The 24603-nt window shown below is 43.6% G+C and overlaps 1 long non-coding RNA gene across 1 annotated transcript in view; it reads right to left on the bottom strand.

The window, feature by feature from the left end:
* Positions 1-21768, bottom strand: part of LOC102380589 — a 68541-nt gene extending 46773 nt beyond the window's left edge. Inside the window, exon 1 of the long non-coding RNA XR_324861.2 lies at positions 21662-21768. This is a non-coding gene — a long non-coding RNA (uncharacterized LOC102380589). The remainder of the gene's footprint in view (positions 1-21661) is intronic.
* Between the last annotated feature and the right edge of the window lie 2835 nt (positions 21769-24603).

Raw genomic sequence — 24603 nt, 5'->3', positions numbered from 1 at the left:
CCCAGCCCAGCCCAGCCCAGCCCAGCCCAGCCCCTGGCTTGTTTACTATTCATTCCATCCAGGAAGAGCACACACCAACTGCTGAAACTTCCTTAGCCTGACAAAGGGTTTTTGAACCTGAAAGCTTGCTTAATAACTTTTCTCTAACTATTTGGGTTGGTCTAATAAAAGATATCAAATTCACCCAAGGAACCTTGTCTACCAGTCTCTGGGTTATTTACTATTCATTCTATCCAGGAAGAGCACACACCAACTGCAGAGGCTTCCTCAGCCCGATGAAGGGTTTTTAAACCCAGAAACTTGCTAAGAACATTTTTTCCAACTATTTAGTTGGTCTAATAAAAGATATCAGATTTACCCAAACAACCTTGTCTGCCTTTTCCAAAGGAAGGAATTCAGGGACATTACCATTTGAGCTGTTGATTACCTCCAAACACCCTAAATGGACATTGTCCTATCTGTCTTACACAGCATTAGCTAGCATACCACATGCTGGCTACAGTCTGTGCTGTGGGAGAGAGGAGGAAGGGATCTTCGCTTAAGCAGTGAGTGGTGGGAGGGGGACACAGGGAAGCCAGGCAGGCCCTGCTGCACCTGCAAGTCTCTGCTGGAGATGCAGCTAGGGAGCGGAGGGGAAGGTTCACCCCTGCTGGGGAGCACAGAGCCCCATCCAGCTCAGAGAGCATGCCAGGATGCTGGGGGTGTCTGGTTTAGCTTAAACCAGCAAAGTGTCTGGGACAGATATTGCATAAACCCATTTGACCCAAATCAATTAAGTCTGATACTACATTCAACCAGGTATATCTCAAACTGGTTTCAGCCATTCTCAATCTGGTTTGTGTGCACTGAACATTTGTTCTGTTACAGGTTTAAACCAGTTTCTGACCACTTAAACCTGTTTATGTGTAATGTCTGTCCCTAGCCTGTATGACTGGCTGTGTGAATGTACTGAAAGTACACTTAAGGGCTAATGCTGAAGTGTGTAATTGAAGGAGTGAATACTTCTAAGCGTTCCAGGAGGATTTTAATTTCCCCTGCTTTTTCTACTTATCTGTTCCATTCACCCACCTCCCTGTCCAGTTCACTTCCACATTTTCTGTTTTCTTTCCCTGCTGTTCTCTGACACATCACAGCCCAGCTGCCACTTGCATGGAACAGCAAAGCTAAAATATAAAGTTCAGAACCTTGTACAGCCTCACCAACTGTTTCTTCAAGAACAAAGAGGTAATCATTCATTCAGATAATGAAGTCACCATAACTGAGAGAGACTTAAAAGCACAGGGAGAGGAGGAGTGGCCAACTGCACCACACCTGCCACAAATGGCATGGGCAGCCTCTTTGTGGATAGGGGAGGGGACAGGCAGCAGATCAGGCATAAAGCACAGGGCAAGGAGCAGGAAGCAGAGCAGCAGATTGTGCTGCAGAAGGTGATTGCAGTGGCACTTGCAGGACGAATTTGTGACATGCCTGACACAAAGGGTTGTCCTCACTGATATTGGGAATCCTCCTCATTCCAACAGTCCACCAAGATGGACTGTGCTAGAGTTGTATAAATAACTGAATACGTTTGTGTTTTGTTGAACGACTGAGCATTTTATATAAACACCAAATGAAAATATGCGCTCTCAGCAAAATAAAAAACCCAAACAATTTAATTTTTAGATCAACCAAAACATTTTATTTTGACCTAAAACTAAATAATTTGGGTTCATTTTTTTGGTTCCTCCCTTCCCCTACTTTTTAATACATTTAGGCAAATTTTGAAATGACAGCATTTTTGTTTTGAAGCTGTGAAAATGACAACTTAATACTTTTAGGAAGGTTTATCATCTTTTTGCTTGAAAGTATTCCACACAGTTGACAAACTTACAACCAGTGTCAATTGACCCCAAATTGCTTTTATTTATTCATTTATTGCAAAAAAGCTATTAATCTGAAATAATATCTTCCCACTCTATTCAGTGTCTGTAGGCCCAGTGACTTTAATGAAAGCAATACTATTTAGGAAGGCAAGGTTCTTTGGGTAGATGTGATACCATTTAGAAGGCACCTTTCAGTCTTGAGCTTACGAGCTTCCTATAGACGTGCTGGCTCATGTTCAAATTAAACATGTTGGTGGAGACTTGATTAACTGAGTCTGCTCCACGTTCTAATTAGAATGCTCCAGCATTGCCTCACTGTCATGTATACTAAGCCCCATGCCCCACATTTTAAAATGGCCACATGAGCTTAGTTAAAGTGTCCCTGTGGCCATTTTAAAACAGGGGGGATTAATACACATGACGGTGAGCCATTTTAATTAGAGCAGCTGTAGGGGAACCACTCTAATTAAAACATCCCTCCCCTCCCCTGAGCACATGTTTAGGCACCCATGGATAGTAACTTTTACATCCATTCCAAATTAAAAACTGGAAGATATAGCGGATTCTCTTTAAAGTTAATTCTCTAGTCTAGCACTCCCAGTAGCCATGTGAAAAATGCTAGTGTTCATGATGCTTCATGGAACACCTGTTGAAAACATCTCTTCAGGGGTACTTACATCTTCTGACTACAGTTGGCTGAACAGTGTTTTCAATCTCCCAAGTCTGGTATGCCTTTGCCTTAATAGGAAAGGAGTGTCTCTAGCTAATGAACTGAGGAATCCAAGCTAGTCAGTTATTTCTAGTGTATAGTTAGGTTTGTTATGTGATTCAGAAGCAAGTGGCCAGCAATGGCAGAGAATCAAGCTCCATGAAGTCTCTTAAATCAAACTGGACTTTGCAAGGTACCACTTCACTGCACAACGTGCTAAATGAGCTGACTCTTCTACCTTAAAAATGGTATGTGGAAGACTAGGGGGGAAATATTGTAGGAGTTGGAGTTCCCTAGAGTGTGCAAACTTGCGATGCCTAAATACTGGCAAGGGTTGGGAGAAGGGAAAGGGTCAGGTGGGGGGAAGAGGGGGTGTTTTAATGGCAGGGAGGAGTATTGGAATGTTATCACTAGGAGTGCCAGAGAGATTGGCAGGTAAATACCTCCTGATCCATTGCTGCCTTATCTTGAGAATGGCAGGGAGGATTTTGGCAGCTGAGGGGGCTGCACAGACCTTTAAGAGGCAGTGAAACAGAGACCAAAAAACAGTCCCAACCTTGTACAAAGTCTGTGCATTCCAGTTTCTGGGGAGGCACCTGAGAGAGGAGTAAAGTTTCAGTTGCCAGGAGAGAAATTCTGGTTGGTGCTAAGTGCTACTAGCAGTTAGTGGATGAGCAAAAGGTTGCAGCTGAGAGATGGGCTCTGGTGAGCACAAGTTATATCCTTTCCCCCAGTCCTAAAGCCTTCTGACATTGGCGATGCGTATGGGGTGCACATGGGAGCATGTGTACCCCCTGAGCGTGATGGTGCATCCCCTGTGAAAAGGTGCTGCCGACATGGCGTTGGCACCTGCAGGCAGTTGCTGCTCGCCACCCTCCCCCCACTGACGCTGCTGGCAGTCCACAGTCGCCACCGGCCACTGTCAACACTGCCAGCAGCACCAGCAGTTGACCACCAGTCAGCACTTGCCACTCCCCCCCACCACCTAGAGCGCCATAGCTGCCTGCAGGAGCTCCCTGCTTGCTGCCACCCTGCTCCCCCCACTGACAGTGCCGCCGCCGCCTGAGGCAGCTCGCTGTGTCCCCCAGCCTCCAGGGGCACACGGCATTCATGCCTTCTAATATCCCTTTCACAGTCTATTTCCTGACCCTGCCACATTCTCCCTCCCCTCAATTTGGAGCCCAGCTTCCAGACACTAAGCTGCTAAGCCTTCTAGATATGGCTCTAAACAAATCTATGCTGGGCTCCAGTGTGCTGTTTTATAACTTGATACATGATGGAGCCTTGGGTACTCAACAGCCAGACTCATACACAACATTCTGTGCCATACATGGGAGTTCAATGAGGAAAACATTAGGGACCACCACTGAAGTGTCTGAGGACCAAGTCCATCTTGGTTTTGTGGGGTCTTGCGTTTGGAAGACAGAACTGAACAATAATGTAGAAATTGGGCAAAAATGCAAATCCAATATAGTTGGCTGGAACAAAGTAGAGGTATCAGAGGTGGTACAATCACCTTCCCTGGGGATCTTCAAAAGATAACTGGACGCACACCTTGCTGTCTTTCCTGCCTTGAGCAGGGGGGGACCGGACCTAATGATCTTTGAGGTCCTTTCCAGACCCTAACTTATGAATCTATAAACCAGGCCATTTTTCAGTAAACAGGGCATCCTCTTCAGATCTTTTGCCCATTTCCCAAAACAAAAATGTGCACAGCCATTAAAATATGCAGTGGGCTCTTCTTTTAATAACCTGTGAAGCTCTTGAACAATCTGGTAATGAGCTCTGAGACCTCCTACTGATTGCTGGGACCATACATCACTCTTGCAAAAATCTATTGCCGCAGATCGCTCTGTTGATAAACAATGAACCAAAATAAAATGTTTTTTTCTTTCTCTCTGCCTCAGTCAAAGGAAGAATTCATGCTTTCTTTTGAGGCAGATGGTGCTAGTGTCGATAGACTGGGATTTTCCTCCTTTGTTTCTGCTGCTTTCTCACCCAGATCAGGTCTATTAAAATGTATCTGCATTTAATAGTTTATTCTGTACTTTAGGCTTTTATCAGCAAACAGTTTTTCTGAGCTCATTGCAATGAGCTGCCAGATAAAGGTTGAAACGAGAAAGGAAAAGGAAAAAAAAAACAACAAACATCTGCAAAGGCAGCCTGAATGACTCAAGAACGCTGCTTTTGCAGGGCTTTACTGACGTAACTGGCAGGAGAAAATTAGAGACACCTGCTGAGGGACACAAGTGACTGACTCTCCGCAGCAGACTCCTAGCTTCTGAAGGAGCTGCTGCTCAGGCAATGGGTTAAAATAGTCCTGGGAGAGAGGCTAGATATGAATGGCTGACTCCTTTTCTTTTTTCTTTTTCTTTTTTTGAAGGAGCACTCCTTGCAGTCTGCTCTTTGTGTGCCTTTGAAGAAATAAAAAGGAATGTAGAAGAGGCCGCCTGTAATTGGAATCCTTTTGTTAGTATTTATCAGTCCCAACCAGCCACTTCCTAAAGACTCACGGTACTCTGGAAGCACTGACGTGACCTAAGCAGATGCTTTCCTAAGAACGCCGTGTTCTTTGCAGTTCTGATTCTGCGGACCCTTGAGGACTAGCAGTACAGTCCTCTCGAGCATCAGAGCCTGGATTAAAAAAAAAAAAAATCTCAGCTGATAACTTTTGTAATTAATTTGAAATCTGTCCTTCTCGTCAATAACTTTTGTAATTAATTTGAAATCTGTCCTTCTCATTATTCATGAATTGCTTGCTGCCTCTCAGCGGCTTCATTTCAGATCAGCTAAAGGTTGAATTTTTGCAGCCAATTCTAGTTCTAACCAAGGAATTAAATCTAAATGATGAGGTGGATTCTTTACAAGACAGTTTTGCTTAAGGAAGTCCATTTTGTAATCAGTAGAAGCTTTTGGCTTCATCCTACACTCTTCTCTCGGGAAAAGTTCCCAGCAAAAACAGTAGGAGTTTGACCAACATTGTGATTTCAGATCAGGCCCTTTATTGCCCTGATATTTTCATCTATGGGGTTTCTTGGAACAGTTCAGTCAGTCTAGTTTGTAGGTCCATCCTCTGTGCCGCCCTTGATCAGCAGTAGAGCAGATACCAAAAGCAGTCCCAACCTTGCCTGAAGTTTGCTGTTTTGGGGGAAGTGTTTGGAGAGCTCACCCGACTCCTCTCAGCTAGCAGGACAGCTAGGAAAGGCTGAGAAGTAATGGAGCATCAGCCCTTCCCTGGCAGTGATACACAGTTGAGATACCAATGAAAGCACTCTACATCAGCAGTTTTGATGGGGCAGAACTCAGGCTAGCTATGCCATGAAGACCAACCCTAAAACTTCCTCCAATTTAACTGGCAGGGTTACACACTAATAACAGTTCAGTACAGCCTGCTACTCAGTTACCTAGAAAGCCTTCCAGATGATAACTTTGGAAACCTTTACATCTTTCTTTCTTCCTTTTTTCTCAGGGGTTGTTACAGTCTTGCTGTTAAAGTATGAAATATTTTGTATTTGGCCACTCTTGAAGTGTTCTGGCCAGTAGCATAACTAGGGCTGCCCAGGGTGTAGAAACTGCTTGTTATGCCTCTTTTCTTCATCTCCCCTGCTCTTGTGCTACAATCCAGATGGATTTTAAAATCCAACAGGAACTTAGCAAGGAGCAGGGGACAATTTAGTTCAGAAGGCAAACAGAGGCAGGCGATATCTAAAAGTTGCAAAGCAAAAGGGACTATGAATGGGGAAAAAAAATTTCAATGTTTCACATATTTTTTTATCATGGGAATACCTAGCTCTAGTTTAGATACAGGCATCGTTGTCAATCTGAGTATTATGCAGGCTACAGCTGCATATTATAGACTTTCCTGCATTTCTTCCTGTAACAGTAAATCTGATCCTTTGAAGAGTTAATCAAGGGGCTTTGTTCTAGGAGGGTTGGAATAGTGTAGGAAAGGCCTGTACTCCTTGATTAACTCTTCAAAGGGTCAGATTCAGTGTTACAGGAAGAAATGCAGGAAAGTCTACAATGTGTCACTGTAGCCTGTATAATACTCAGATTGACAAGGATGCCTGTATCAAAACTAGAGCTAGGTATTCTCATCACAAAAAAAAAAAAAAAAAAAAAAAATAGTGAAACATTGCAAAAAACATTTTCCCATTCAAGGTCACTTTTGCTTTGCAACTTTTAGATGTCACCTGCCTCTGTTTGCCTTCTGAACTAAATCGTGGGCTGTACACTTTCTAAGCAGCCAGGGACTGCATGCCCTGCAGGCTGCACCAACAGAGGTCACAGGTCCTTGGGCCACATGCTGCATGCTACACCTCCACACACTTACAGCACGTTACTGCAACACCATCCCCATCCTGCTGCAGTGAGAGCCCATATGGGTGCCCCTCCCTCCCCACATTTCTGTTTCAACCCCTCATAAGCACCCTCCTCTCCCTGCTGCATCACATGCTATGTGGCCCTGGTCTCACCCTGAGCTCCCAGCATGATGCCTTGCAACATTATCCTTTCCTCTGAGGCAAAGCCAGGCAGCAAAAGCCAGAGAGCAGAGTGGGAGCCCAGAGGCTCTGGCTAGGATTGCAGCCAGAGGGATAGGAAAAATGACAGCGGGTGGGAGGCCTGAGGCCTCAACTTAAACCCCTGGTGGGCTGCATGTGGCATAGAGCTTTCTCTTTCTTTTGGACTGGCTGAGCCATAACAAACTGCAGACAGGTGTGGATACGTCATCTTGCATTATGGTATCTCCTGGGATATGTATTCCTTACGTTCCCTTCCATTTACCGTTTTACTTAGTAGCTGGGAATAAGCAAGCCAGGAAAGTCCTAGAAACTGTTTCAAAGGTTCCTAAACATCCAGCAAAATTACTTCACATTCAAAAGCTTTGCATAACAGCTACACTGACACATGTTTTCTACCTATTGTATTTACATGTTGTATGCAATCTTGACTTTGTGGTTCTTCCCAGGGGGTATTGCTAGGCTGCAGTCAAGTTATGGCTGCAGGTTAATAAAATATGCCTGAGCCAGCTTTAAGCTAACTAGGAGAAGTGTAGCAGCACAGTTGTGACATCACAGAGTTTAGCAGGTTTTAAAACCTGCATGAGATGCTGAATAAATACTTAGGCAGCTTGGCTGGGTTCTGCACTGACAGAGCTGTACTGTTACCTGAATTAACTAGCTTAAAGCTAGTACTTGGGCATGTACACAGACCTTTGACTGCAAGACAGACAAACCTAACAAGCATCACACACACCCACCCAGCTAGAACTGGATGGAGAAATGCTGATTCCTTTTCACAGGGGCTTCAAGCTCTCATCCCAAGTCAAAATTAAAGACAAATTTCCATATTCTCTGCAAAACAAAGCCAGCGTGTGTGCTTTGGGGGTGGGGGGTAAGGTACAGTTTCATGCAGTTCAAACTTAAATTCCACTTGTTGAGCCAGGAGCACTTAACTGACCCATTAGATTTGCAGGACTCGTGGCTCAAATTCAAGCCTCCAGGCAGGCTGCTGTGGACAGTGGGAACCTCTGAGTTTCTCTTGCTTAGCAGCGATCCACTTGGCAGGGCAGTGCCTGCAGTAGATCCTCAGAGTCCTAGAGTTCCCTGACTGCCTGTTAAGTCAGCTGCCAAGGAGTTGGGTGCATCAGTTAGCACAAAGCTAGGCAAGTTTCCAGAGAACATTTTTGAGAACTGAACTGTCTGCTTTTAAAAAAAAGCAGCAAGATGAAGAACTGTTTCACTGGGGTTTGTCTAACTAATTCCTCTTAACATTCATTAGTTGTTTAACCTGTGCAGCATATTGCAACTGAAACTCTATGCCTATGCAGTGGATAAGTGGCCTCCCTTGCACTCCTGTGGGAGCTGCCCAAGCTTGAGCCCAATCCTGTAAACATGAGCAGGCAGGGGGCAGAGAACAGGTGGAATCTTGCCTTGGCTGCCTAGTAGGTTGGAGGGCACAGCTGTGCCAGCACAGATGGTGGTGTTAAGTGCTCCTGGAATAGGCCAGAAGCAATAACCCCTTGTGCTGCAGAAAGAGGGAAGCAGGGAGTGAACTGTCCGATGGGTGTCTCAGAGCTTGTCTGGGGCTGTGCCTGGGATGGTGAGGTGTAAGTAGTTCTCCTGCTCAGGGCTGTGCCTACTGGCACACCCCAGCCTATTGTTTATTATGGCCAGGTACAGACATTACATTGTTACTGGTATAAGTGTTTGGAAACTGGTCTATACCCGTAACAGAACAGAAGTTTGGCACACAAAACTGGTCTATACCCATAGCAGAACAGAAGTTCAACGCACATAGGCTTGTTTAAAAATGGCAGAACCTAGTCTAAAGTTCGCCACCACCTGATCCCACCCCGAGGGTGAATGTGTGCTCTGATTGTTACTGATCTAAATTACACCACTTACGCTTACAAAAAACTGTGCAACTCGGATCAATTCCACCTTGGGCTTTTTGCATGTCTGTACCTAGCCTATGTGGCTCTGTACATGCTCACTTGAAAACAATCTGGGACAAGTGTGTAGTAGATGCATACAGGTTATACTCATGCTTATATTTTTTGAGACTTCAATAAGTAGAAGGAAACACTTTAATATATATGCCTGATTCTGCTTCATTAAGGGCTGGATCCAGGGGTGGGGAGTGGTGCCAAGGTGCATTTGCACCCCACTTTGATTTCCACTCTACCCAAAGTTTAAAACCAACTGGCTGGGAGGGGCAGTGGTATTTCTATTCAGGCAGTAATGAGGGAGTCCACTGACTTCATGGCTCATTATCATTTACCTGGTTCCTGTTAATTTCTCTTCATTTCACTGGTGTTAATAACCCTCCCTCCTTTTTAATAGTCTTGATGTTCCACTTTTCAAACTATCCTTTCTTCTACAATTTTGTTCTCTGTTAGTTGTTCCTGGTAATGTCGGTCTTCTATTTCACAGCCCTGAAGACTGTTTTTAGCTCAAGCTAAAAACCTTAACTCAGGCATGGTAATATTAACTCACATATAGAAATGACTGACTCTGAGGTACTAGAGACACTGTCAAGATGCTCAAGAAGACTAGATTTTGTTTTACACATCTGAATAAAAAATGTAGAATTGTATTAGATGAAAAAGAAGATTGCGGGGAGGTTAACAAAACACAGTTTACCTTCTCATTTCCATTTACATGTGTCATGGGTTGTGGAGCTGAAGGTGGGGAGGGGAACAGAAAAACATCCATGAAATTTCTACCATGTGGTACATACAGGCACGTGGGTAAGGATGTATGAGGCTTTGATTCTGTCACTGACATGCCCACCGGCACTGCTGAGCCTGCACAAGTAAGGGATCATCTGTTCCAGACAAGGGTGGCAAGACTGAGTTGGGGGAAGAGAAGATGATTGGAGGATCCTGACCAAAATCTAAAGGGCTCTGACCGATTGCTGTTTTAATTTATAGTTTTGCCTGGATCTATAAGTGTTGGGTTTTCAAGAGGAGTAAAGTATGCATGTTTGGAAATCTCCTTGAAGATTTTCTGTTACCTTTGTAGAAATAGAAGCAGGAAACTACTGGGACTAGCAGCTTGATTGTACTCTGGTACCATACAGCAGATAGTGGGAGGCTGGGAAGAGCTGATGCAGATTCCCATTGCTCTAGGCCATAAACTGCAGGCTTCCCACCTTTCAGAGGATTATCAGGGATGAGATCTGTCCCTGGATATGTGCCTAGAGAACCAGAGTGTTGAGCACTTTAGCTCTATAGATTCCCAGCAAGTTATGTGCACATGGCACCCAAGGTTTCTCCCCTGTGGAGTAGCTCATTACACCCACAAGATGGTCTTTTTCTTGAGACAACTGCTGAGGATCTGCCCTAATACTCCTTAACTCTCCATGCTATGATAGCGAGCTATTTAGTGAAGCTAGCAAAATTATTTTGCGTTCTTTTGAACACAGTCAAATACAGTGCTTTTGAAATATCCTTTTAACAGCAATGTTATTACTTTCCCATTCTGCCTGGGAAAGTACATGGCAGCATCGTCACCAAGATACTTGGAACAAAATCCTGTGCGTAAAACAAATGCAATACTACAGCGGAAAGGTGATTAAAAATTACTCTGTGGTTCTGTTTTGTAAAAGAATGTGAATATGAATGGATTGACTGACTCACTTAAAGTTTTACTGTTTATTTCTTATGATAAGATCGTAATTGAAACAGAAATTAATAAGAATTACCATTTAGAAACATGAACTGATTGATATTTATATTGAACAGTAATTTTGGTGTTTTGGGCCCATATGCTGTCCACGAGTGCATGCACATACAAAGAAACACACAAGATGGTTTGCAGAAGCATGAATAGATTCTAAAGGTAACCAGCATCACTCTGTGGGCAGACAGATTTGGAAGGCACCAGATAGGTACGTTTTAGTGTATTAAAGGCTCAGAACTGACACTTGAGAGATTTAGAAAAAATCCCAGCTCTGCCACAGATTTCCTGCATGACCTTGTGCAAGTCACTTATTATTAGTGCTGTACCTCAGGTTCCTTGACTCCAGTATCCTCCACACAGAGGTGCTTGGAGCTAAACTGACAAGTTTTTGTAAAATGCTTTGAGATTCTCTGCTGGAAGGTGCAATAGAAATACAAAGCATTATTACATATTAAAACTGTGACCTCTCAGCCCAGTTCATAATTGTAGTGAGAAAAGAAGCAAAGTTAAATAAAATTGAGAACTGCTTTTAGGGCACTGAGCTTGAGCCACTGCCATATACACAAAAGATTTTGCCTAGTAAATGGGTAATAAGTAATAACATATTTTCCTCCATATTAAAAAACTGTTAGGTCGTTTCTTAAATGATCTGGTGTTCTACAAGTCTGTATGTGTTGTTACCATTTTTAGTACTTCCCTACCTGTTCATGGGGTTTTGTTCTATGGAGCAAATGTACTTTGATTCATTCTCTGGCACAGTGTGCATAGGCACTAAATGGAGTAAGCATGGGATTAGTACATAAATGATGTTACTGGTGAATATTTGATCAGAATCATCAGTATGGTCACAATAGTGAAGAGAGCTAAAAATACAGTGATTTGAAAAACCTCCTTGGCCAATAACTCCACCTTTGCCTCAAGTAAGTAGCTCAGAGGGGGACTGCACCAGACCTTTGAAAACCAGCTCATGTTTCTTTAAAAACAGTCACCTCCCTTTTGCATGTCTGAATTTCTGCAGTTTCATACACTCTGGCTGATTTTTTCAGATGCTTACAATTATTCCCTTACCATCTACCGGCTCAGTTGGAAAAAGCTGTTTGCTTTCCACTTCCCACAAATTAATAATGGATTAGTAACTGGTTTTAATTAACTACTAAATAACATGAGAAGGTCTGTCACAGAACTGAATGGAAGGGTGAAGCTTTAAGGCCACTTTCCTAAAATATTAGCTCTCTCCTTTTTCTCCATTTTCCTGCACTCTCTTTATATGCACAGATGGAAGCACAAAATAACATGAAAAGTAAGTAGGGGACCAAGGTGGAAAAGGGAAACAATTTGGGTTTTTTCTTGTGTTGGTTTTTAAAAGCAATTCAATTTTAAAATAACCTCCATGGTGACAAGGACTTCAAATGTTGTACGATAAAAAATACTATGGAAACATCCTAAAATTTAAGATGATTTTAATAGCCTCATCACTATAACATGTTAAGAACAGCCATAACAAAAAGGCAGAAGGGGACATACACAGAACAAATAGAAGAAAGGAGTGTTACATGACTAATTTTTGAGGAGCAAAATTTGGGACACTGTCCTGTATGCTTTACAGCCTTCCAGAACTGGAAGTAGCCTATCCCAGTTCTGGTTCCAGCAAACATGTCTACTTTTCCATTGCCCTGTGGGCAGATTAATTATCCCTGCCTTCCAGCAGGTAGCACTGCCTGGAGATATAGGAATATTCCGGGGGCAGCCAATTCAAGAGAAAAGTCTCATTTCTGGGACACAACCCTGAAATTAAGAGCTGTCCCAGAAAAGTTGGGATGGTTGGTCACTTTAAAGGAGACTAATAATAATAAAGAAAGCAACAGGAGGAAAACATTTACAGACTTATACCCATGTTTAATATAAATAATCCAGTCATGGCCCAAAAACTAAATAAATAGTTTGTCTCAATGTTCAATAAAGATTATGATGTAGAGTACAGGGGACACAGACTAGGTGTATAACAGGTTTTTCCATTTCTGTACATTCATTCCCACATTTGAGACAGAAGTAAAACTCAAGGAGCTTAATGCAGTCAAATCAGGGGGACTGGATAATCTCTTTCCCAGAATGCTGAGAACTGATGCATGAAATTGTAAATCTGGTGGCAAGGATTTTTAATGAATCTCTCCAGTCAGGGATGGTGCTGTGTGACTAGGAAAGAGCAAATGTAGAACTGAGAGGCAAGAATTTTTGTGGGTGATCTCTTTTGTTGGACCAATTGTATGGTTGGGATAGACATAAACAAGCTTTGGGGTATTGCGGTACCCTTCCTCAAGTCTCTGGGAGAGAAGCAGAGGCACCAGAGCTAAGTAGCAGATGGAACAAAAGTTTGTGAAAAACTCCATGTGTAAATTAAAAACAAGTTTATTAAATTAAATGTTTTACACAAGGTTCTGAGTTTACAAGTTTTCAAAAGAAGTTCCTGAGAGATCAGTTATGGGATCTGTCTGATTTTGAAGTTTCCTTTCATGGAAAAATGGCACACAAACTAGGAGTGTGGTAATGACAGAAAGGGAGGAGGCATTATTGATACAAAAGTGATTCAAAATACTATCCAAAAGAAATAGGATGACCTTGAGGCCTAGAGTAATAAATATGCGATGAAATGCATGAACTTAGAAACCAATAATAAGAATTTCTGCTATCAATAGGGGTGCCATCATTTGGGAATGACACAGGAGGTGAGAAATCTAGATTTGTTAGCTTATCACAGACTAGCTCTGAGCCACCAGTATGATGTGGTTATGAAAAAGGCAAATACCATCCTAGAATGTGTCCTTCAGGGGGTTTCCAGTATAAAGAGGGTAGTATTAATGCCATAGTACAAAGCCCTGGTGAGACCACACCTGGAGTACTGCTTGGAAGTCTGGTCACCAGTGTTCACAAAAGATATATTAAGACCGAAGCAGGTGCAGAAAGAAGCTCTCCATTGCCCCCGATCTTCCTAGTAATCTATTTTATGAGAAGGGATTAAGAGAATTTAGAAAAAAAACCCAGGATGCTGAAAAGGAAGCATGATACATCTCTAGAAATGTGTTATGAAAGTAAACACAAAGGAAGGAGAAGAGCTGTGTAAGTTAAGGGCCCATGTTGATACCAAAAAGAATTCGGTATAAACTGGTCATGAATAATTTTAGTCTGGAAATTAGAATAAGGCTTTTTTCCCCATCAGAAAAATGATATTCTGTAACCAGAGATGTAACAAGGTGTGTGCCTCAAGAATACTGAGCAGAGGATTGAGGAGCGCTGGGGGCATGCTCATGAAAGAACAATGCTGGTGGGCTGCTTTTTCTCCTGGGGTGTGGATGGACTCCACAGGGGTGGGGGATGATTCTGGTGCCTCCCCTAAATTGGTGCCTGGGGTAGTGCCTGGGTTTGGGGCTCACCCATCCCACATTATACCACTGTCTGGAACTGTCTTTTAGTGGGGATTGTAGGGGTAAAAAAAAGCCCAACTAGTTTCAAGATAAAGCTTGATGAATTTATGAAAGCAGTTCCATGATATGGTTGCCTGAGATAGCAGGGCACTGGACCAGGGTTATCTAGTCCTATATTCCTAAAGTTATGCACTGTGAGTTGACCTGTTTAATTCATAGGATTACTCATGGTGCATAAAATAAAACGTGATTGTAAATCTCCTAAATTGGGGGCTATATTTTTAGGTGAGGAGGAAGTGGTGATGGATTTCAGATGGCTTTCTGAAAACTCAACATGCTGTGTTTAGCCTCAGAGAGTGATTGCTTCCATGGCAAAACAAGAGAAGGGATGAAAAGTGGGGTGGGGGTAGAGACCTATACAGATAACACATGCCTATGCTGAAGTGCTTTCTTTGAATCTGGGGGTAGAGCTATATTGCTCTGAGAATCCATTACAGTGGCATCAGGGCTATTCAAGCAGGACTCCAGGTCTTCAGGGATCTATATGCCATTTGAGCAGGGACAAACTATAGAGCTCCCAGCACCAGGGAATTCTCATCAGGTCAGATCTGCCCCCTATCCAGCATGAAACGGCTGAAACACAACCAAGAATTCAGTCCTTTTAAGTCTTGAGTCTCTTTACATGGTTTAAGTTTCATCCACCTTCACATTCTTCCACAGATGTCCAAAGCAGTAATCTTAAGAGTACAGCCCAAAGGATAAGCTTCAGCTGATAACTGTAGTGCACAGTCTGTAACTTCTCATTGTGGTAGCGGCAGCAATGGCCTCTTCCGGGACCTGAATGAGCCCTGGCACCAAGCTTTGTAACCTTCAATGTGCTTCGCTGCTTTATTGTCAGAAAACACAGGTGGTTTGATGTGGAGGTTTAAGGCAAAACCTGCCCTGATGTGAACATGTGACATTCACTCAAATCCAGGTCGGCCACCAGAAGACTAGGAAAATAGGAAGTAATTGCAAACTGATAACTTATTGTAGTCTGGGAGAAACCTATTTCCCTTAGCAAATGCTTTTTCTCTCCTGCCAAGATCTTAATTGTAGTGTTCTACTGAATTATTTTAATAGCAGATATTGCTATGAAATGAGTTCATTTTATACCAAATGAAAAAAAAACCTTACAAATGCAGATAGAAATTGATTGTTGGGATTGAATCTCTGCCCCCTCATACAGTAAGTAAGTAGTAAGTAGAGCCCAATTCATCCCACCACAAACCTTTTTGCACGACCAGCCAGAGTAGAGGGGTGGAAGCTAGGAAGGCTAAAACCCCTACAAAAGAAGGAAGGCCTGGAGTGTCCTGGAGATGAAGGGACAAGTGTCCACCCTGACTGGTGACTCAAAATCTGCAAAACATGGGGCATGGTATAGGGAAGGTATGGAAGTATGCCTATTCAAGTAGCACGTAAGACAAAGGACCGCCACCTCTAAATGTTCCTTAGAGCAAGACCAGGCCTGGAAATCCCTAGAGAAGCCTCCCTTTTATAACCATAATGGACATTGGGGATGTGTAGGGGGTACACGTGGGTGCATGTGCACCCCCTGAAATTGGCCACCACCGACACTGCCAGTGATGCCTGCGAGCAGTTGCCACTCAACATGGCATGCCCCCACTGCCGACACCACTGCCACTACCTGCGGGCAGTCGCCATGCCCCCCAGCCTCAGGAGGCACATAACATTCATGATAATGGACATCAAGATATAGCACGTAAGTAGAGGGGACACTGTTTCCAGAACGAGTAGAGCAAAAAAGGAATTTTGTGGGCCTCCAGGGGTTTACGGCCACCCCGGGGATGGCACTCTGTTATACCTATGTCTCTGCAGTATTCGTTTTCTCCCTCTGCCCCAAACCCATGCACGCCTTCAAATACTTCTCTAGTACCTGCACTATAGCTGTACTGCCAGTAATATAAATGGAGCCACATAGCCACTCACCAGTGACTCCCACATAATTCACAAAATAAACTGGAGATTTCAAGTAGGAATCATAGAATCATAGGAAAGTAGAGCTGAAAAGGACCTCAAAAGGTCATCTAGTCCAGCCCCTGCTCAAGGCAAGATCAACCCTGACTAAACCTTCCCAGCCAAGTGTCTGTCCAACCTGCTCTTGAAAACTTCAAAGGATGGAGATTCCACTATTTCTCTAGGTAGCCTGTGTTAGTGTTAGACTACCCATACAGTACTTGAATGCCCTCATAGTCAGAAAGTTCCTCCTAATCTCCGACCTAAATTTTCCCTGCTGCAGTTTGAGGCCATTGCGCCTAGTCCTGTCTCCTACAGCCACAGATAAAAGCCCAGCTCCATCCTTTCTACAATCACCCTTCAGGTACTTGAAAACTATTATCAAATCCACCCTCAGTCTTTTCTTGTTCAGACTAAATAACCCAAGTTATTTCAGTTTTTCCTCATAAATCTGGCCTCCCAGGCCCCTAAACATTTTTGTTGCTTTGCATTGGACTCTTTCCAAACTGTTCACCTCCTTGAAATGTTGTGCCCAGAACTGGACACAGTACTGCAGGTCAGCCCTTGCCAGTACTGAATAGAGGAGAAGAATCCTTTTCCTTGATTTGAATCCCTTTCCTTTGACATGCCTGTTAATACAACCCAGTATGCTGTTGGCCTTCTTTTGTAACAAGAGCACACAGTTAGCTAATAGTCATTTTACAGCATTCTGTAATCTCCAGGTCCCTTCCTGCAGTACTGCAGCCTTTCCAGTCATTCCCCAGTCTGTATTTGGGCATGCAGTTAATTCCTTTCAGGTAAGGTGCTTTGTACTTGTCCTTGATGAATCTTATCTCATTGACTGCAGACCATTTATGCAGTCTATCCAGGTCATTCTGGATCCTAGCCCTACTCTCCAGAGTATCCATAATTCTACCCAGCTTGGTGTCATCCACAAATTTACTAAGTGTGCCCTTAATCTCATCATCCAGATCATTAACAAAGGTATTAATACTGGACAGAGTCCTGGAGAACTCCATTTGATATCTCCTCCCAAGTAGACATTGAGCCATTGATGACTGCTCACTGAGTATGATGATCCAACCAGTCATGTATCCACCTTACAGATTAGACAAAAGTATGGTATTTCCCCAGTTTGTTAATGAGAATGTTTGTTAATGAGAGAGTATCAAAACCTTGCCAAAGTCAAAGTATATCACATCCACTGCTCTCCCCCCATCCAGAGCCTGTCACCTTATCATAGAAGAAAATGAGGTTGGGTAGGTATGACTTGCTTTTGGCTGTTCCTGATTACCTTGTTCTCCTCTAGGTGCTTCACAATGGATTCCTTGAGGACCCGCTCCATGATCTTTCCAGGTATTGAGGTCAAGCTGACTGTACTTCCCTAGATTCTCCTTCTTCTCTTTCTTAAAGATGGGTACTGTGTTTACCCTTTTCCAGTCATCCTGGACCTCAGCTGATCTCCCTGAGTTCTCATAGAGGATAGCCAATGGCTTCACAGTTAACCAATTCCTTCAGTACCCTAGGGTCCATCTCCTCTGGCCCTGCCACCCAAAAGCTCCTCTCAACAGCTGCCCACATACCCCTACCAGCATATGTTTTATATTTTAACCCCTTACATGGTAATTATTATTATAATGAAAATTAAATTCACCACTACACAATTTCTCCTGCATACCCCACAAAGATGTCTTGCATACCCCCAAGGATATATGTGCCACAGTTTGGAAACCCCTGCTCTAGGCTGTTTGTTTCCCTATTTTTGCTACCACCTGTGCTCATCATCTGGTAGTTGCACATATTTGTGAAGAATGAAGTAAAAAGGTATGAAATACTTAGGTCTTCTCCAAATCATCTGTAACTAGATTACCTTCTGCATTCTGTAAAGGACCTTTTGTTTCTCTGATCCTAAAGAAACTCTTACTTTTGACATGCTTATAGGATATCTTTTTATTGCCTTTTATGTCCCTTGGAAACTGCATCTCAAATTGTGCGTTGGCCTTCCTAATTTTATCCCTGTATGCCTATGCAATATTCTTATACTCTTCTGTAGTTATATGACCAAGTTACCACTTTTTGTAGGATTCCTTTTTGAGTTTCAGTTCCTTGAAGACATCACTGTCTAGTCAAGCTGCTCTCTTGATGCACTTCCCATTCTTTTCTTGCATCAGGACAGCTTGCTCCTTCACCCTTAAGAGAGCCTCCTTAAAGGACACCCTGTTCTCTCGGACTCCTTCTCCCCCCAGACTTGCCTTACAGGAGATTCTGCCCACCAGGTCCCTGAATGGGTTAGTATGCTTTTTTGAAGTTCAATATCCTTTTCCTGCTGCTCTACTTCCTTCCTTGCCTTCTGATTTTGAACTCTTATCATTTCATGGTCACTGGGTACATCTATGAATGCACTGTAGTTACTACACATTTAAGTTTAGTACCTGTAATAACAGATACTAACTCAATGAGCAGGAACTGTGCATCAGCGCAGTATGAGCACCAAGGACTAACTAGGTATAGGTTTTGTGGCTCTGGTCTGGAAAGTTAGCTTGTCACATGGTATTAACACCTCCGTTTTTCTCACCTGCTAAACTACATTAAAAGACAGATCAATACTTTTCCATTTTTACCCCCCCATGTAAAAATCTTCCTGCAGTTGCCACAGGGAAGTTACGCAATTAGGAACAAGCAAGGCATTGGACAGGTGGCCTTAACACAAATGTCTCCTACCTTTGGAGTATTTCACATCACAGCCTGGCTTCTTTTAACTCATATTTTGCTTTTGTTTTGGCAGTGCCATCAAGCATTTGTAGAGGGAGTTTTGAGAGCAATCTAGATCTTTCTTTTAGCTGTCCCTCTACTGTCTCTAACTACTCACGTACACCCTGTTGAGATTCCAGCTGTTCTCACCTCCTCTCCTTTATTCCCATTTAAACAAAATGTTTTTATAGTTTTAAAGTTATAGGAGCTGGGAGGGATGGAAGTGCTGCCCTTAACTTAAGACAGTAGTAAAAAAACCCAACAAGCCGCTGCATGGAACTAGGTAACTAAACTACCATTTACAAGAAAAGCCCAGGGCAAGCTGAACCACAGTTGGTCTAAGATCCTCTCTAGGGATTGATAACAGCAAGTGTACAGACCCTGGCATTGATTGGATTGGAACTGTGTGTGCTGCTTGCTGACTTCCCTGTTCAGGAAAACAGGGCTTTGTGCACGTTCTTTGTAGCAAAATAGGACTGCATCAAAGATGCCTGACTTAGCATCAATTTCTCCTCTCAATACATGCAATCCCTCTTCCCCCCCACCCCTTTGACTAAGTGCTTAGACCAAAATGAGGTAATAAATTAAGTAATAAGACTATATTATGGTAAAGCCTAAAGGCCCCCAACCCAAAGCAGAGCCCCATAAGTCTTTGATATTCTAAATACACATGCAAAATGTTTACAAGTCTACATGTGGGTACTTTATTATTTTTGGGTCCTAATTAGGGAGGATTTTACATATAGCTGCACATTTGTGAGGCATTAAGCCTTATGGTCAAAAACTAGGTATGAAACACTTTCCTAGGCTTATGTCAGCTTCTTAAGGCATCTGGAGTTAGTTACCATTGTAATCTCATTGCCAAAAATGAGACTGCATAGCCTGCAGCTCCTTACAGTGTAACATTCTTAGAAAGAAACACTGTCATATTTACAGAGATTTGAATCTATTTGGGGAGAAAAAGGAGGGGAGGAGGAAAGGGTCAAATCCTCATTCAAGTTGATGGAAATTACACTTACTGAAAACAAGCAACTTTGGAACCCAGCCACTTATTCTACTATTTGATTCAGTTCTTCACCATCTTTTTCTTTTCTTGCCACCTTGTTTCATGGATAGCACCACCCTACAGTCCCTGGAAATCATTTCATTTCTTTGGTTCACAACAATAAGAAGGCAGACCCAAGTTCTGCCATATGTGCTGGCAGACTTTTCTGAGCCTTTGAGGTTAAGTACAGACAGTCAAAAAGCATGAGGCTTAATCAATATAATCTTTGCAGGCTAGTCTAAGCTGTGTAGATTGAACCGATATACAAGTAAACAGACATTCACTTTTGATTCTGGAGATGCAGTCACATGCCTGCAGTGGCCCAGGCCAGAAGCCAGGCAAGTGCTACAACATGCCTCCCTGCTCATCTAGAGCAGACAGCTTGGGCCAAGGGTAGCCTTCACACCCTGCCAGGGAGGCTTATAGGGGAGGTTCAAAGCATCCTGGGATGCCGGGGATCTGTGTTAATTTGAATCTGGAAGGGATCAGGGACAGAAGTTCAATAAACCGATTTCACCTAAATTAGTTAAGTCTGATACTACATCCATCCAGGTTTATCTTAAATCAGTTTTGGCGATTTTGAAAGCGGTTTATGTGCACTGAACTTCTGTTCTGTTACAGATTTGAACTGGTTTCTAATCACTTATACAGGTTTATGTGTGTGTGACAGGGTGCTATCTTCGGCTGCATTTTTTTTTTGTAGGCTGGTTAATGGGCACCGGTCAAGTCTTGCTGTATTTTCTTCCCTTGGGAATCCGCTCCCCCCCACCTTTACTCACCTGCCATGACTTGATGTTACTTGGTTCTTAAAAAGAGGGTGGCTGACCCAAAGGTTACCACACAGGCTCTAGGCCGGGGTGGGCAAAATGTGGCCTGGGGGCCAGATGTAGCCTGCCAGGCCATTCTATCCAGCCCGCAGGGCCCCTAAAAAATGTAGAAAATTAATATTCATCTGCCCCTGGCTGCCTGTCATGTAGCCCTTGATGGCTTGCCAAAACTCAGTAAGTGGCCTTCTGCCCAAAATAATTGCCTGCCCCTGCTCTAGGCTCACCACCTGTAGGATAATGAGCTGTTGTCTTAAGGGCAAAATGCATGCTCCTACCTTCCCTTGGCGTGCCCCATGCCTTATAGATGTTTTATGATTTTCTCTTTATGTTGGGGTTTCAGTTGCTGTAGGCTTATCCCTCCCCCCCTCCCCCCATTCTAGCTAGGCCTGTCAGTCAAAACCCACTAAGCAGGGCTTGACTCTGAGGCTCCAGCTCTCTAACGTGCTCGGGGTTACGGCCCTCCGTTCCATACTCTCCATGACACCAGGCCTACTGGCCCTTCTACACTGTGTCCCTGTGGTGCCAGGCTGTTGGGTCCTCAGCCCGCTCTGGCTTTGCCCCTCTTTCTGTAGTTAGGGCCATTCGCCTAAGTCCACCCACTAGGAACCAGCTTCAAGGCTCCTATGTCCCCTTCAAGCGACTCTGGGCTCTTGGCCCTCGTGCTGCACCCCTAGTGAAGCAGGATTTCTTGAGCCCTCTATCACAGCATCCCTTGGAGCTAATGAGGGCTCCTCCTCCCCTGCAGCTTCAGCCACAAACCACCAGCCTTAACATTAAACATAAGCCATAGGCCCCTGTGGCTATATACCAAAAATAAAAAATAGGAGAGGCAAACTGCCCGCTTACGTGTGATCGCGCTTCTGTCTCACAGCGTGGCGTATCCCTCTGAAGGAGGCTGCCGCAGCTGCTCTGCAGTCATTGGGAGTCTCCCTCTCTGCTGCCCTCCTCGCCTTCTCCACTTGAGGTTTGCATGGTTCTGGCCTTCCCCTTCCTGTCACCTGACCAGCTGGCAGGGCATGTTCCTTAACCCCTGCTCGACTGGACCGCTGTGCCTGGAAGGTTCTGGATTTAAAGGGGCCGCTCTGCTTCCTGGTAACAGGGCTAGGGCTCCCTGTTACAACGTACAATTTCTGCCCCTAGCTCTACGTTCTCCATCTAATGTAGAGTTAATATGAAGATAATGAAAGATTTGTTGCTTGAAATTCTAAGTACAAATAGTGCTGTATCCTGTACCCGTTAGAAAAAAAAAAAAGAAATGAGCAGCGTTCACTGAAAACATGCATATTCTGCTACCCTGACCATGTTAAAGGAATTTATTTTTACCTCAGGAGCAGGGGGATCAGTGTAAAATACTGATATGGTCCTGCTGCTTAAATTGTGCACAGATTAACCTGGCAGCCCTGAGAATATGCTAAGCTGGGGTGTCCAACTGAAAGCCTGACAATGTGGCCCACAAAGGGTTAATGTGCAGTTCAGCTGGCCCTCCCCTTCCCCCCCCAATTCCTCTTGGTGCTGCAGCAGGGGGTCTTTAGGGTAGGGCAGCACAGTGGGATGGGGCCTGATGAACTCCCTGCCAACACAGCCCAGGTTCTGGGGAGCCCACACAGTGTGTGGCCCCCCACAGCATGCAGTACATAAGGTGTGTGGCCTAGGGCCCAGGACTGGTTTGGTGTGCAACCCATTTGGACAGTCCTGCTCTAAGCAAAGGAGCTTTTTTTTCTGTTTGAGAAATAACAGAAATACAGAGTCCTTGAGCCTCTTGCTCTGGAAACAAAGATGATTCAGAATAACATTTTAACATTCAGAGACTCCAACTCTGAATGTTCACCTGAAAAAAACCCAGAGGAAACAGCCACTTTGCTGAAAGACCAGTCTGTTTCCATGGAAAAAGGGGAATTTGAGGGCATTTGACTGTTCAGCTTGGGGAACAGGTCAGTGTTCTTCTGTTAAGAAGCTGAAAGTTGTTTGAGGTGATGTGAATTGTTTTCACAGAGCAGCCTCGAGTTCAGTTCTCAGACTTGGCCTCTTGCTCTCCGCCTTCGTGGAACTAGAGCTGAATTGGAAACCTCCCAGTGAAACATTTTTCATCAGAAAAATATTAAATTGTCATGGGACTGCATGTGCCAGTATTGACAAGGGTGGATTTCTGGTGTAAACCTGAAATCCCATCACCCACAGCAACAACAGCCAATAACCCAATGCTTAGGGCCATCATCTGAAATGGATGAAACCAAGGTTCAAGACCCTTCTCTGCCTGTGTCAGAGCAGGCAACCTTGATGTCCCACCTCCCAGATGAGTCTGCTATCCATTGTGCTGTAGTGTCGAGTTCATGCTTTCTCTGGCTCAGTGCGTATGCAATTTATCCAAAGGGGAACAGCTTCAACAAAACAGACAGATCCCCTGCACTTCCAAAATCCAGAATAGGTTGGTGGCTAGGGGCCTAAAGTTCAAATGCTTGGACTCTAGCAGAAACATGATTTGAACCTTGGGCTTGCACACCCTCAGTGTGGACCCTAAGTACCAGCTGTTTCCTGGGGCATGAGGATTATATCTCTGTCTCTTAGTGTTGTGTTTTGTTTTGCTTTTTTTTTTATTTAAGAAGTCCTTGGCGTCTTCCTGTAGCAGTGCAGGAAAATTTTTGCAGAATGGGAAAACTTCTGCCTAACTTAGAGGTGGGTTGTAAAATGGACCTCAGGAAGAAAAGAAAAATAATGTTGCTCTACAGGAAATCCTATTGTGACCGCTGCCCTTTCAACCAGAATGGAAGGGAGTTGTGTAGGCTGTGACTACACTTCTCCTCTCCAATATCACCAGCTAAGCTCTAGTGCATTGCTAGTGTAGTGCACAGCATAACTGATCACATGTCTGCTCCAGATGCTTGGGTAATTTATAGCTGTGTCTAAAATTATTATTTATTACATCAGAGTTAATGCTACTGGTGTCCAGGCCCAAGGGTGTGCAATAATAATAGATTTGTTGAATTAAAAAAAAATGTACCGGGAGAAAAATGAAGCGAGTTAAATGCTGCCCACATCTCCAAGGGGTAGGCCCCAGAACTTTAGGAGAGTTCATAGTAAAAGTGGGACCATCACTTGTACCTCCTTCACAGGGCCTGGTTTCAGGGTTTTACCACTGATTCTATTCACTTCGAGTCAGGCACTAAATGTTATCTACAAACATGTAGGAGGATTCTTACTCCAAGTTCATCGTCACCTCCTCCCTGAAAACATGCTCAGGCTTAACTTTATTCATATGAGCAGACCCACTGCAGTCAAATGGTATAACCAGAGGGCCAGATCTGAAAGGTGTTTTTAGGCATTTAAATTCCTAACAAAATCAGTGAAATTTCAATGGAAGTTTAGGCACCTAAATAGGAGTCTGGGCCCTAAATAGGAGTTTGGATCTGGCCCTAGCCTAGTGTAAGGAGTAGCATTATTGGGGCCTTGAAGGTTACAGAAGATAAATTTTAAAAAATCTCAAGGCAAGTAGTAATTCAGAAATGCCAGGTTTTCTTATTATGAATAAAGGGATAAGTTAACATCAGAACTAGATGTTCCCCTCCTCACCACAGTGCATAAGGGGTTACATGAACTGCTTGCATGGCAGTGTAGTTAGATGTTTCTTAACTTTATTTTTGCTTGCTGTTTGGAAAACATGTTCCATATTATGTTCTTTTCTTGTTTGTACCCCCCCCACTTATTGACTTTTCAGGAATTTCTCCACCCCATGTCCAGTTAGGCATTCCAGTTTAGGCATTATCCCTCTTCAGGTTAAAATGTTAATCTGT

This window comes from Alligator sinensis, unplaced genomic scaffold, assembly GCF_000455745.1.
Source record: "Alligator sinensis unplaced genomic scaffold, ASM45574v1 scaffold643_2, whole genome shotgun sequence".
In the NCBI taxonomy this organism is placed as follows: domain Eukaryota; kingdom Metazoa; phylum Chordata; order Crocodylia; family Alligatoridae; genus Alligator; species Alligator sinensis.
Note: the sequence above shows the minus strand (reverse complement) of the source record. Positions and strands in the feature narration are given on the sequence as shown.